General features: G+C 35.3%; 1 non-coding gene across 1 annotated transcript; it reads left to right on the top strand.

Annotated features, from left to right (window-relative positions):
• The first annotated feature begins 15857 nt into the window (after positions 1-15857).
• Positions 15858-15964, top strand: LOC122097730. Its single transcript, XR_006145574.1, has one exon. It is a non-coding gene; the product is annotated as a U6 spliceosomal RNA (small nuclear RNA).
• The last annotated feature ends 589 nt before the right edge of the window (positions 15965-16553 follow it).

The raw sequence follows: 16553 nt of genomic DNA, 5'->3' as shown, positions 1-16553 counted from the left end.
GGAAGTATGTCAAAGAGAAAAGTTTTTTACCTAGAATGATTTAAAGATAAAAGAAGAAAGTATGTGAGAGGCTATGTTCTCATGGGTTTCACTCTAAAGAACTTAATCTCCAGAAGAACTATTCTGGTATTCCCCACAATCTGGGAGGAAGTGGAAAGTAATTTTTCTTTAACACATAGGCCTTTCTGCGGCATTCTAAATTCAAATGGCAACATTTTCACCAATGATAATGATTTGTCCAGGGGTGGAAGCAATTAGATATTTCAAGAAATTCTAAGCGGATCTCAGCAGACTAAATATTTTATGGAATTCCTATTAAAATATTTTCTTGCAGACTGACTGGGTCTTCATACTAAACATGTGTATATCTGTGTGTTTGTATGTGTGTATGTGTTTGAATAAATAATACAATGTAGCTGATAAAAATATTCCTATGGTCTGTTGTTTTTCTTCTCATACTATGAAAGCATGTAAAAATTAGCAATCAAATAGCATCCAAGATTAAAACATTAGTGCTGTCCAAAATATTTGCATGCAAACCCAAGAACATACACCTCATTTCAGACTGCCATGTTTTAGGAAAATTTTAAGTCTATCAATTATGTTGTCACCAAGGAAACAACATACAATATTTCTTTTAAAAATACCTAGATTGGAGAACACTTTAGCCAGAAAATTGAAGGAGTATAATTTATGGGATTTAATATAAATATTTAGTCACTTAAATGGATATTCTATTATTATTATTATCGTTGTGAAAATATCTTACAGAGGGTTTACAATTACATGTGCAAATAGTGAGTACATTTCTTATCAAGCATTGTTTCCTTCTCCTTTTTTTCCCCATACCATCCCTTCCCCTCTCCCCCTCATCCACACATCCCTCTACCACCACCCTCCCCACCACAACCACCACCCACCGACCAAAGTTGTAAAGTTCGTTTATCGACATAACGTCTTATACATCTCATTATTGTAAAATGGGTCCACCCGTAAACCTATTTAAACAGTTTGTTTTTCCCATTCCCTCCAAAAATTATATCAACATCAAATACAGTGAAAGCAGCGCTTATAGCCTGGGGGAAGTACATACAAAGCAACGAACAAATCATCTTATAAATATGTTGAAAACAATAACAAGAAAGAAAAGAAAATATTTGAATCTGTATCTTGGGATTCATTTCTCCAAACAGCCACCTGTCTGACAGTTTCTGTTTGTCTCAGACATATATTAGTTATTGCAAACAAGGGAAACCATGGGATCTATGTTTCTTTGGGCTTGGCTTACTTCACTTAATATAATTTTTTCCAATCTTTCCATTTCCTAACAAATGGGGCAATGTCCATTGTGTATATATACCACATATTCTTGATCCAATCAAGAATATGTCTAGATTGGTTCCATATCTTAACTATGGTAAATAATGCTGCAATGAGCATAGTGATGCTGGTAGTATTAGTATGGTCTTGTTTGTGACCATTTGAGTAAATGTCTAAAAGTGGGATTGCTGGGTCATAGGGGAGCTCTATGTGGAGTCTTCTGAGGAACCTCCATAACAAATTCCAAAATGGTTGAACAAGTTTCTACTCCCACCAACAATGCAGTAATGTTCCCTTCTGCTCACATCACATCCAGCATTTGTTGTTATTAGGGTTCTTGATTATAGCCATTTTAACTGCGGTGAGGTGGTATCACAATGTGGTTTTCAATTGCATTTCTTTTCTGGCGAGGGAGGTTGAGCATTTCTTTATGTGTCTATTGTCCATCCTTCTTTCCTATTCAGAGAAGTTTCTCTTTAAGTCTTTAGTCCACTTATTTATTGGCCAGTTGTTACTTTGAGGATTTGTTGTTGGGGGATTTAATTATTTGAGATTAAGTCTTTAGTCCACTTATTTATTGACCAGTTGTTACTTTGAGGATTTGTTGTTGGGGGATTTAATTATTTGAGATCCAGGTATATTTTAGATATGAGACCTTGTCCGATGTATGGCTAGTGAAGTTCTTCTCCCAATCAGTGAGCTTTCTATTGATCTTGCTAGCTATATCCATTGCCAAGCAGAAGCTCTGCAAATTCATTCAATCCCATTTGTTCCACTTTTCTTTTATTTGTTGTATTTCTGGGTCTCTATTAAGAAAATATTGGTCTGTGCAAAGGAGACCTAGGGTTTCTCTTACGCCATCCTGTAATGTTTTCAAAGTGTTTGCTTTAACTCTGAGTTCTTTGATCCATTTGGAGTTGATTCTGGTTCAGGGTGATATATAAGGATCTAGCTTTAGTTTTCTATAAGTGATTAACCAATTTTGCCAGCACCATTTACTGAACAGGCTGTCTTTCTTATATTCTTGTTGTTAGCACCCTTATTGAAGATTATAGTGCTATAGGTCTGTAGGTTCATTTCTGGGTTTTCAATTCTATTCCATCTATCCTGAGGTCTGTTCTTGGGTCAGGACCAAGCTGTTTTTATTACTATAGTTTTGTAGTAGAGTTCATAGTTTGATATTTATATTCCTCCAGCACTGTTCGTTCTGTTAAGGATTATTTTGCTATTTGGGGTGTTTATTATTCCATATGAATTTTTGGATTGCCTCTTCTATTTCCTTGAAGAATGAGGTTGGAATATTGATAGGTATCTCATTGAATTCGTAGATAGCCTAGGGAAGTATTTCCATTTTCATGATGTTGATAATTCCAATCCAGGAGCTTGGGAGGTTTTGCCACATTCTAATTTCTGTTTTGATTCCTTTTTAAAGTTTGTAAAATTTTCATCATTGAGGTCCTTCACTCCCTTGGTTAAGTTAATTACTAGTTATTTTATTTTTTTGTGGGGCTATTACAAATGGAGTTGCTTTCCTGATTTCAGCCATGCTTTACTCATTGTTGGCATACAGAAAAGCCATTGATTTTTGAGGGTTAATTTTATACCCTGCTACTTTTCCAAAGTTTAGAATCAGCTTATTTGGGAGTGGAGTCCGTGGGATTCTTTAAGGACAAGATCATGTCATCTGCAAAGGGGAGAGTTTTACTTCATCTTTCCCTATTTGGATCCCTTTTATGTTTGCGTCTTGTCTTATTGCTGTAGCTAGGCAATCTAATGTTAAAATGAAGAGAAATGGAGAGAGTGGACATCCTTGTCTTATTCCTGAGTTAAGAGGAAATGGCTTTAGTTTTTCACCATTAAGTTTTATGCTGGCTGTAGGTTTGTAAGTTTGTCATATTCAGCCTTTATTGTATTGAGGAATGTTCCCTAGATTCCTAATTTTTCCAGAACCCTCATCACAAAGAGTTATTGAAACTTGTCAAATGCTTTTTCTGCAACTATTGAGATAACCATGTGGTTCTTATCCTTGCTGTTTGTGATGTGATGAATTATACCAGATTATTTGGTTATATTGAACCAACTTTGCATCCCTGAAATGAATCCTGTTTGATCATGGTGTATGATTTTTTTGGATGAATTGTTTAAGTCAATTGGCCAAAATTTTGTTGAGAATTTTTGCATCAATACTCATCAAAAAAGAGAACAAAGAAATTTGTCTATAGTTCTCTTTGTTTTCATTTTTTTCTATTTCTTCCTTTTTTACATGACTTAATTGCTGTTCCGCTCATCCCCAGATATATACCTGCCATTGATTATTAGATCTTATGCCCATTGTGTACATAATTAATCCAGAAGTTTGTCACTCAATTGACAACCTCAGGCTTAACTTCTTTAATAGCAGTATTATATCTTTATAACTATATAATTTTCAAGTAACTAATTTTAGGAAATTTTATTTTTTACCTCTTTCATATCTCTCCCCTCTTCTCATTCTATCCTTTTCTTCTCTCAATATCACTTCCTTAAACTTATATAATTTTTACATGTTTCATTTTTAAATTTAAATTTTTGTTTTTCCATTTTTTCTTGTTTGTTTTACTCACTCTCCTATCATTCTGTCCAATCCATTTCCCTCTTTGCGATTAAGATTTGGTTAAATTCACTCTTTTTTTCCCTCTCCACATCTCTCTAATCTTATTTTTCAACACATTTCTCCTTAAACCTAAAAATTTCTGGTTTGCCAAATTTATTTTTGCTGTTTTTAGCCCATTAATCCACAGTTGTTTGATATTGAATAGATTGTATCTGATGAACTAGATTGTATCTGCAGCCATTTTGATTGTGCAACTACAGTACTTTGGTTGATGCTTGCCTTAAAATAGTGTTCTAGTACAAAATTCGTGTTACTTTCATACAAAATGGGCAGAACAAGCCAGAAAAACACAAGAAAAATGGCAGGTCCGGGTATCTCAAGTCACACTCATTACATCTGGTAACAGAACAATTCATGAATAATCCAGAGGAGAGTTCTTATAAAGATCTACAAATACTACTGGTGAACATGGTGAATGAAAACATTGAAAATCTGCAAAGGACTCAGTGTCAACATTATAAGGAGAAAGAGGAGGCAAAGCAAAGGTTAATAGAGGAATCTCGTGAACGTGAGGAAGCTACTCAAAGATTGATATAGGACTTGAGTGAACAGGTTTAGAACAGTCAAAGAGAAATTAAGGAATTGTGTGAACAGGCTGAGAACACTCAAAGAGAAAGACAGGAATTGCATGAGGAGACTGAGAACAGTGAAAGTGAACTACAGAAATTGTGTGAAGATGAGGAAGCTAATCAAAGAGTAATACAGGCATTGTGACAGTGGGATGAAACTAGACAAAGATCAATAGAAGCATTCATGGAATCGATAAACAGACAGCTGAAGGAATTCACAGAGATTACAAATGGCATGCTGAATGGAGCCCGACAGAAGGAATGGGAATCCAAGGAAACCATAGCCAATCAACTAAGTGATTTTAGAATAAATTCTGAACACCAAATTAAGGAAGTAAAAAACTTTATACAAGATCTAAAACAAAGCTCCAACAATGAATTTGAAGCCATCAAAGCTGACCAATTAGAAGGAAAAGAGATAAAAAACAAAGTAGAAAGCCTTGACAGTAGATACAATCTACTTGCAGAAGATACAATCACGGGCATTGAAGACAGTCTAGATATTATAGTGAAAGAACATACAACTATCCAAGACAAATCCAAATAATATAACAGATCTATTCAACATTTGGAAGACACCATCAAAAGGCCTAATCTGAGGATAATGGGTGTAGAGGAGCACATAGGGACAGAAGTTAATGGTTTTTAGGAAATTCATTTAACAGGATCCTAGCAGAGAACTTCCCAAACATGCAAAAAGTTAGGCCTATTCAGGTACAAGAAGATTTTAGAACCACAAATAGACCAGACCATAACAGGACATGCCACCATGACATTAAAATCCGCAGAGGATCAATTCAGACCAAGGAAAAGATCCTTAAAGCTGTCAAGGAGAAAAGGTTAATCACCTATAAAGGGAAACCAGTTAGAATCACCTCAGATTTCTCAGCAGAGACAATCAAAGCAAGAAGAGCCCGTAATGATTTATGCCATGCCCTAAAGATAAACAACTATCGACCAAGATACTGTACCCAGCTATACTCTCCTTCACAAGTGAAGGTCAAATAATAATTTTCCATAGCAAAGAAAAGCTAAAATAATATATCTCCACCAAGCCAGCCCTACAAAAGATACTTAAAGATTTCCTCCCATAGAAAACCAACAAGACCACAATAAGAGCAAAGAAACCGCACAAAAGTGAGAATCCAAGAACCATAAGAACACATTTGCCTCAGCACCCAAGAAGTTGGATAACATGGCAGGAACTCCCAAAAACCTCTCAGTCATATCTTTCAACATTAATGGGCTTAACTCTCCAATTAAGCGACATAGATTATCTAGTTGGATTACAAAGCAAGATTATTCTATCTGCTACCTTCAGGAGTCACACCATGCCTATAAAAACAAACATTTTGAAAGTGAAAGACTAGAACAAAATGTACCAAGCATTCTCATTGTGGTGATGTGGTATCACAATGTTGTTTTGATGTGCATTTCTTTTATGGCTAGGGAGGTTGAGCATTCCTTCATGTGTCTACTGGCCATCCTTCTTTCCTCTTCAGAGAAGTTTCTCTTTAAGTCTTTTGCCCACTTATTTATTGGCCAAATGTTTCTTTGAGGATTTGTTGGGGATTTAATTTTTGAGTTCCAAGTATATTTTAGATATGAGACCCTTGTACATTGTATGGATAGTAAATGTCTGCTCTCAATCCATGGGCTTTCTATTGATCTTGCTAGCTATAACCTTTGCAGAGAAGAAGCTCTGCAATTTCATTCAATCCAGTTTGTCTAACCTTTCATTGATTTGTTGTGTTTCTGGGTCTTTATTAAGAAAATTTCGACCTGTGCCAAGGAGACCTAGGATTTCTCCTATTCCATCCTGTAATATTTTCAGAGTATCTGCTTGACTCTGAGCTCTTTGATCCATTTGGATTTGATTCTGGTGAGGGTGATATATAAGGATCTAGCTTTAGTTTTTTACAAGTGATTATCCAATTTTGCCACACCATTTCCTGAAGAGGCTGTCTTTCTTCCATTCTCTTTTTTTCTCTCCCTTTTTTATCGAAGATTAGATGGCTATAGGTCTGTGGGTTAATTTCTGGGTTTTCAATTCTATTCCATTGGTCCTGAGGTCTGTTCTTGTGCCAGTACCAAGCTGTTTTGATTACTATAGCTTTTTAGGAGGGTTTATAATTCGGTATTGATATTCCTCCAGCACTTTTCTTCCTGTTTTTGATCATTTTTGCTATTTGGGGTCTTTAGTTGTTCCATATGAATTTTTGGGTTTCCTCTACTATTTTCTTGAAGAATGAGATTGGAATATTGATAGGTTTCGCATTGAATTTGTAGATAGCCTTGGGGAGTATTGCCATTTTCACGAGGTTGATCTTTCCATTCAAAGAGCATGGGAGGTTTTCCCACTTTCTAATATCCGTTTTCATTTCCTTTTTCAGATTTTTAAAGTTTTCGTCATAGAGGCCATTCACTTCTTTGGTTACTTTAATTCCTAGGCATTTTATTTTTTGTGGGGTTATTACAAATGGAGTTGCTTTCATGATTTCAGCCACACTTTTCGCATTTTTGGCATACAGAATAACCATTGATTTTTGAGGGTTAATTTTATATCCTGTTATTTTGCCAAAGTTTTGAAGACGCTGGAGGGGATTTGAACAGAACGGAAAATTACTGCAATGTTTGTGGGAATGTAAACTTGTTCATCTACTTTGGAAAATATTATGGAAATTCCTCAGAAGACTCCACATAGAGCTCCCCTGTGCCCCAGCAATCCCACTTTTGGGCATTTAACCATATGATCACAAACAAGACCATACTAAAACTACCAGCACAACTATTTTTATTGCAGCATTATTTACCATAGCTAACATATGGAACCAACCCCGATTCTCCTCAGTAGATGAATGGATCAAGAAAATGTGGTATACATACACAATGGAATTCTAGGCCTCCATCCGAAAGAATGGCATTGACCCATTTGTTAGGAAATAGAATGACTTGGAAAAATTATATTAAGTGAAGTAAGCCAGGCCCAAAGAAATATAGGTCCCTTGGCTTCCCTTGTTTGCAATACCTAGTATATATCTGAGACAAACAGAAACTGTCAGACAACTTGATGTTAGGTGAAATGAACCACATGTTAAGGATTCAATTTTTTTAATTTCCTGTGATTGTTTCTAAGATGTTTATAAGATGATTTCTTTGTTGCTTTGTATGTATCTCCCCCAGAGTATAAGCCCTGCTTTCACTGTATTTGTTGTTGATATATTTTGTGGAGGGAAACAGAAAAAAACAAACTGCTTAAATAGGCTTAAAGGTGGACCCATTACAACTATAAGATTTACAAGACGTTATATTTATAAATGTACTTTACAACTTCGGTGGGGTGGGGGATGGACGGGTGGGGATGGGGTGGTAGGGGGCTGTAGGGATGGGGGTGTGGAAATGGGAAGGGATGTTATGGGGAAACAAAGGATGAGGCAACAATGCTTGATAAGAAATTTACTCACTATCTTGCATATGTAATTGTAAACCCTCTTATGATATTTTCATGGTAAAACAAAACAAACCAAACAAACAAAAAATCTACCAAGCAAATGGCCCCCATAAACAGGTGGGAGTTACAATCCTAATATCTGAAAAAATTGACTTCAAATTAATATTAGTCACAAGAGATAAGAAAAGTTTATCATATTCTAATTAAGGGATCTCTCCTTCAGGAGCATATTACAATTCTGAATATCTATTCGCAAACAATGGAGAACCCAAATTTATGCAAGAAACACTACTTTCTTGCAAAGATCAAATAGATACAAAGACATTAAGTGTTGGGGGATTTAACACACTACTATCACCACTAGATTGATCAACTCTTCATAAACTCAATAGAGAAACTGCACACCTAACCAACTGCATAGGTCAACTAGTTTTAACAGACATCTACTGAGTATTTCAACCAGCAGCATCAGAATACATGTTTTACTCACCAGCACATGGAACATTTTCCAAAATAGACCAGATTTTAGGTAACAAATCAAACTTGTCTAAATTCAGAAATATTGAAGTAATACCTTGCATTCGTTTAGAACACAATGGAATAAAATTAGAACTCCACACCAAAAGCCACCAAAGAGAGTCCTGTAACACTTGGAGGCTGAACAACACACTGTTGAATCACCAGTGGGTCACGGAAGTGATGAGAAAGGAAATTAAAATGTTCATGATATTCAACAAAAATGAACACACAAATTACCAACTCCTCTGGGATACAGCAAAGGCAGTATTCAGAGGCAAGTTTATAGCTCTGAGTTCCTACATCAACAAATTGGAGATATCTGAAACCAACAATTTAATGAGACATCTGAACCACCTTGAAAAAGAGGAGCAAGATAAACGCCAATACAATAGATGGAAAGAAATCATTAAAATTACATCAGAATTAAAAAAAAATAGAATCCAAATATGAAAACAGAAAGAATAAAAAAAAAAAAAGAATTGGTACTTTGAAAAATTAACAAATTTGACAGACCCTTAGCAAATCTTATGAGAAAAAGAAGAGAATACAATAAAAAAATAAACTCAGAGATGAGAATGGAAACATAAATAGAGAAACAACCAAGATTCAGAACATTATAAGGTAATACTTTTCAAATCTTTATACTAGTAAGTTAGAGAACCTGGCAGAAATGGACATTTTCCTAGCAAATATCGTAATGCTGAAAGTAAACCAAGATGAGTTAAGCCGTCTTAACAGGCCCATATCAAACATTGAAATAGAAACAGTAATAAGAGACCTCCCATCTCAGAAAAGCCCAGAACCAGATGTATTTACAGCGGAATTCTACAAGTCCTTCATGGCAGAGCTCACCCCAATACTCCTTCAACTCTTCAATGAAATTGAAGGAGAAAGTTCACTACCGAAATCATTCTATGAAGCCATCATAACCCTCATCCCCAAACCAGGCAGGGACTCATCAAAGAAAGAGAACTATAGACCCATTTCTTTGTTCTCTTTCTTTGATGAGTGTTGATGCAAAACTTCTCAACAAAATTTTGGACAATTGACTTGAACAATTCATCCAAAAAATCATACACCACGATCAAACAAGATTCACTTCAGGGATGCAAAGCAGGTTCAATATAACAAAGTAAATTGGTATATTTTATCGCATCATCAACAGCAAGGATAAGAACCACATGGTTTTCTCAATAGTTGCAGAAAAATCATTCGACAAGATCCAACACCCCTTTGCTCTGGAAAAATTAGGAATCCAGAGAGCATTCCTCAATACAATAAAGGCTGTATATGACAAAAACCTGCAGCCAGCATAAAACTTAATGGTGAAAAACTAAAGCCATTTCCTCTTAACTCAGGACCAAGAAAAGGATGTCCACTCTCTCCACTTCAATTTAGTATTAGAATGACTAGATACAGCAACAAGAAAAGAGGCAAATATAAAAATGATCCAAATAGGGGAAGATGAAATAAAACTCTTTCTCTTTGCAGATGACATTAGCTTGTGTTTAATGAATACCCCAGTCTCCACTCCCAAGTGACTCAAGTTGATTCTATACTTTGGCAAAGTAACATGGTATAAAATTAACCCTCAAAAATCAATGGCCTTTCTCTATGCCAACAATGCTAAAAGTGTGGCTGAAATCAGGAAAGCAATTCCATTTCGAATAGCCCCACAACAATAAAATACCTAGGAATTAACTTAATTTCTCTGTGATGAAAACTTTAAAAACTTGAAAAAGGAAATCAAAACATAAATTCGAAAGTGGAAAAATCTCCCATATTCCTGGATTGGAAGGATCCACATCGTGAAAATGGCAATACTTCCCAAGGTTATCTACTAATTCAATGCAATGCCTATCGATATTCCTACCAGATGCTTCAAGGAACAAATAAAGGACCCAAATAGCAAAAACAATCCTTAACAGAAAGAACAGTGCTGGAGGAATATCAATACCAAACTTCAAACTCTACTACAAAGCTATAATAAGCAAAACAGCTTGGTACGGGCACAAGAACAGACCAATGGAATAGAATTGAAAGGCCAGCAATGAATCCACAGACCTATAACACTGTAATCTTCAATAAAGAAGCTAAAAACTATAAAGGAAGAAAGACAGCCTCTTCAGTAAATGGTGCTTGCAAAATTGGTAAAATACTTGTAGAAAACGAAATCTAGATCCTTATATATCATCCTGCACCAGAATCATCTCCAAATTGATCAAATACCTCGGAGTCAAAGCAGACACTCTGAAAACTTTAAAGAATGGAGTAAGAGAAACCCTAGGTCTCCTTTGCACAGACCAATATTTTCTTTAAAGGGACCCAGAAACAGAACAAATCAAAGAAAGGATGGACAAATGGGATTGCATTAAATAGCAGAACTTCTGCATGGCAAACACATAGCTAGCAAGATCAATAGAAAGCCCATGGATTGGGAGATCTTCACTAGCCATACAAAGAACAAGGGCCTCATATCTAAAGTATACCTGGATCTCAAAAAAATTAAATCCCCCAACAACAAATCCTCAAAGAAACAACTTCCCAATAAATGAGTGGACGAAAGACTTAAATAGAAACTTCTTTGAATAGGAAAGAAGGATGGCCAGTAGACACATGAAGAAATGCTCAACCTCCATAGCCAGAAAAGAAATGCAAATCAAAACCACATTGTGATACCTCCTCACCCCAGATAAAATGTCTATAATCAAGATCTCTAATAACAACAGATGCTGGAAGGGATGAGGACAGAAGGGAACCTTACTGCATTGTTGGTGGGAGTGTAAACTTGTTCAGCCACTTTGGAAATTAGTATGGATGTTTCTCAAAGACTTTACATAGAGCTCTCCAATGACCCAGCCATCAGACTTTTAGGCATTTACCCAAAAGATCACAAACAAAACCATACTAAAGCTACCATCATAACTATGTTTATTGCAGCATTATTTACCATAGCTAAGATATTGAACCAAACAAGATGCCCCTCAGTAGATGAATGGATCAAGAAAATGTGGTCTATATACCCAATGGAATTCTATGCCTCCATCAGAAAGAATGACATTGCCACATTTGTTAGGAAATAGAAAGAATTGGAAAAAGTATATTAGGTGAAGTAATCCAGGCCCAAAGAAACATAGTTCCCTTGGTTTCTCTTACTTGCAATCCCTAGTATATGTCTGAGACATGCGGAAACGTTCAGATATGTTAATGTTTAACGAAATGTACCCCAGAGAAAGGATTCAAATGTTTTTCTTTCTTATGATTGTTTCTAACATAGTTATAAGATGATTTGTTTCTTGCTTTGTATGTCCCTTCCACAAGGTATAACCCAGCTTTCACTGTATTTTATGTTGGTATAATTTGTGGAGGGGAAGGGAAAAAACAAATGTGGACCCATTGCAGCAATGAGATTTACAAGATTTATGTCGAAAAACGAACTTTACAACTTTGTCTAGGGGGGAATTAAAGGGGAGGGGGAGTGGGGGGATGATATGGGAAGGGATGGGAAGGGGAAACAAAGGAGGAGGCAAAAAAGCTTGATGAGAAATATACTCATTTCCTTGCACATGTAATTGGACCCACTGCTTACGATATTTTCACAATAAAAAATTATCTGAAAAAATTGTATGAATTGATAGTGCATATGATTTTATTTTTCATTACAAACATAGAATGTAGTAAAAGTTTTCATTGCAGTTACACTGTACTAGGTTGTGGGCAGATTCTAATGTAAATAATATACTGTGTTCATGTAGAGAATTTGAGCATCAAAAATTTTAATATGCCTGTGGTCCTAAAACCAATGCCTTACTGATATTGTTTGACAAATACAACTTCCTATAAGTACAGAAATTTTCCTTGTATCTTTTTAATAAATATTTTATTGTAAATGTCCTGTGCAAAGGGTTTACAGTTACATAAATAAGGTAATGAGTACATTTCTTACTGAACATTTTTACCCCCTCCTTGGTTTTTCCCATAACATCCATTCCCTCCACACCCCCTCAACCATTCCCTCCACCGCCCCCCCATCTGATAGAGTGTCTTGTACATCTCATTGTTACAATGGGTCAACCTGTATCCTTTCCTTGTATCTCAATGAAGAAATGCTGGCTTGATTTATGCTGCTTCTACTTGTGTAGATACACCTAAAATCACTCGCTAAGTCCAAGAGCAAATAAATCATATGCACATCATTTTTTTCATTTTGTTATAATTGTGTTCTATACATTTATTGACAGGTTACAAATTATTCTCAAATTTTAATGCATTAAAATACTTTATTTTTTTCTTATTTTCTTAGCTAGGAAATCAGCAAGACCTCAGTATGTATTCCTCACATAGGACTTTTCAAATGGGTTGGTGAAATGTTGAGCTGAGCTCCCATCTTCTGAGGACTCACTCTTCTGCTTAGGAATTGATGCTGGCTGTTGGAAAAGAGCTCAAGGAAGAATGTCATTTAAAGCCTTATAACTTTATTCTGTACCAGGGTATTTTCCTGCTACTTTGGTTGTTGAGAGTGTCTACAAGAACAAGCATTCCCTGGGGAGCACGGAGATGCCATATGAGGTTTACTTACTGAGATTTCCGAGTGACTTGCTATCACTTGTACTGCATTTTGCAAATCGAATCTGTCAAAACCGTTTTAAGAGTTAAGAGGAGTGGTAAAAGAACTTTTAGAGATAAATACTTCTTCAACATATTTGGTTCCAAGCATTCTGTCTAAGGCATATTCAACAACTAGTGAAACTTGTGTTGTCTGTAGCTATGTGTCTTTTTCTATGTGTGCATGTATACATGTGTATATGTATGTGTGTATTTTTGTGTATAGTAACATGCATGTCTACGTATATAAGGGCATATACACACATATATTCATTTACAAATAAATATACATATATAAATATATGTGCATATATATATATATATATATATCAGTTGTTCAGTGATTTAATCTATAGTTCCCAGCATATTGCCATTCTCACAAAGTGTACATGATAAACTGCTCTGAGGATCTTTGTTGTATGATAGGTATCTTTTGTATTCACTTCCCCCATTAACCTTGTTTTTCATCCCTGAATAACTTCGGTCTACTTTCCATAGGTTAGCATTGTTTTCATTATATGTATTCACTGATAATAAAAGAAAAAGTCTGTAAAAGAAAAAGAACTTTTAGGTCAGAGGTTAAAAGGATCCTATCGTCTCAATGATTCCTATGGGATAAAATTTGTAATAGTAGTAAAAGTGAAAAGGAATTCCTAGATCTGTTGTTTTGCCTTTTAAAATAGAATAGAATAACATCACTCACTGTTATAACTCTTAAAGAATGCAAGGGTAACTGATGGTCTCTATCATGTTTCCACAACACCAGTGGATTCTGAAGGATAACAGTACACCAGCAGAAATTCTAAGTACCAGACATGGAGCATGAAAGAAAAAGAGAGGAAATAAGAGAGTGAAAGAGAAAGAGAAATATCACAATACTGAAAGTGCATAACAGATAAACAAGAGCTGTATGAGAATATTCATACTGCTATCTTTAGACTCTACATCTACATTTGGAAGTATTTGATGTATGATAAGCCATCAACATGAAATATAAAGTTATTTTGATAAAAATAAAAATGACTCCGAAGAAAATATAAATGCACAAACAATCTTCACAGAAGCAAACTCTCAGAAATATTTCATCACTTTGAAAAGGATAAAGTGGCTGAAGTTAGTATAACTTTAGAAATATGACAATTCACAAAGACATAAAAAGATATTGATATATTTCATTATATAACCCAAAAAAGAAAGCAAATATTGTTTAGATGATTTTTTTAAAACATAGTCTCTCAGGTACTGGGAAGGTGGCTCAGTGGTAGAGTGCCTGCCTTGCATGCATAAAGCCCTGGGTTTGATTCCTCAGCATGACATAAGCAGAAAAAGATGGAAGTGTGTTCTGGCTCAAGTGGTAGTGCTAGCCCGGAGCTGAGGGAGAGCACCTAGGACCCAGAGTTCAAGCCCCATGACCAGAAAAATCAAAATATAAAACAAAACAAAACACAGTCTCTCACTTTTGTGGCCTCAACTCTGTAATACCAATGCTTCAGCCTAGGGCTAAGATTTTAGGTGTGGATATTTATCAACACTCCTGATTCAGACTCTACTTAATCATTTTTAAAATTAATATTTTGTTCTTAATTATCCTCTTTGTAAATTCATATGCCCTATAAAAAATGGTTTGGCCATCCCAGTAACCTTCTCAAAGTACCTCATATTGATGACTTTCAAAAAGTTGTATTATATTACTAGGAAAACAATGCTACAAATAAAGAAAACCAATAACAAAATATTAATGATTAAAATAAAAATAAAATAATTATCAGTGTTTTCAGTATTTGAAGGGTACTATTAGATTTTACTATTTTCTCATATTCATGTACATTTAAAATGGGCTAAGATTATGATATTCAACAAGAGGTTTTTAGGTTATGAGTAATCTTTAAAGTTACCCACTAAGATTACTATTTATGGCTCATCTAATCATTTGTATATGGTTTATATCATCATTTGTTCCTCGCTAACATATAAAATAAGGAAGCCAGGGGCTGGGAAGGTAGCTCAGTGGTAGAGCGCTTGCCTTGAATGCATGAGGCCCTGGGTTTGATTCCTCAGCACCACATAAGCAAAAAGAAAAAAGCCGGAAGTGGCGCTGTGGCTCAAGTGGTAGAGCGCTAGCCTTGAGCTGAAGAGCTGAGGGAGAGTGCCCAGGCCCATAGTTCAGGCCCCGCGACTGGACCCCCAAAAAATTAAAAAACATAAAATAAAATAAGGAAGCCTTATAGTTTTAACAGAAACTGTGTAGTTACCAAAGTCTTAACTCTTTATTCTGCTCCTTTACACAAAGACTTGGCAACTTCTCATTAGTAATGTTTCTATAAACTCTGAAATATACATACATAGTAGCATATGTCTGTTAACATAAATCTTAAATACTTTATCGAAAAGTTTTATTACCTGCCAAACAGTCCTAGTTTTAGCATATATAAGCAAATTCCCAAAATTAAATATATTTAAACCATTAAAACTTTTAACAAAACTTAACACTTGCTGCAGTGTTCATTATCACAGGTGCCTTGTATAGAATAATTGAATTCCTCATCCTACACATCTCTTGAACAATAAATATCTGGAATTATTTTATTTTTGACATGTCATTCTTGACTTTATTCTTAAATGTGTGCTTATGTAAGAAGTACATGGCTCTAAAATTTCATGAAAATTGTTTTAAACTTACTTTTTGTTGAATTGTCTAGTTTAAGAAAATCAATTACACTTTATGTATAAAACATGTTCTATGCTCTATTCAGCATCACGTACTCTAACATTGGAACGATACAGAGAAGATTTGAATTGCCCCTGCTCAAGTATGACAGGCAAATTCCTGTACCATTCCATACTTTTACAACAACAGATGCTGGAGGGTATGTGACCACAAGGGAACTGTACTGCACTCTTGGTGGGAGTGTAAACTTGTTCAACCACTTTGGAAAGTATTATGGAGGTTCCTCAAAAGACTACACATAGAACTCCCCTATGACACAGCAATCCCACATTTGGACATTTACCCAAAAGATCACAAACAAGATGGTACTAAAACTACCAGCACAATTATATTTATTGCAGTATTGTTTAAGATAGCTAAGATATAAGACCAACCCCGATGCCCCTCATCAGATAAATAGATCAAGAAAATGTACTATTTATACCAATGAAATTCTATGCCTCCATAAGAAAGAATGGCATCGCCCAATTTGTTAGAAAACGGAAAGACTTGGAAAAAGAAATTGTTAAGTGAAGTTAGCCAAGTCCAAAGAAACATAGGTCCCAGAGTTTCCCTAATTTTTAATAGCTAATATATGTCTGGGATAAGCAGAAATGGTCAAAATCTATACACATATGACCAGATAAGATGTTGTTAAGGGAAATCAATCCCCAAATAGGAACACAAGTGTTTTTTTTTTCTTTATTGCTATTGTTCTAACGTACTTAT

This window comes from Dipodomys spectabilis, unplaced genomic scaffold, assembly GCF_019054845.1.
Source record: "Dipodomys spectabilis isolate Male_0828 unplaced genomic scaffold, ASM1905484v1 ptg000428l, whole genome shotgun sequence".
NCBI lineage: Eukaryota > Metazoa > Chordata > Mammalia > Rodentia > Heteromyidae > Dipodomys > Dipodomys spectabilis.
The sequence above is the reverse complement of the archived record's forward strand: the minus strand, read 5'-3'. Positions and strand labels throughout refer to the sequence as shown.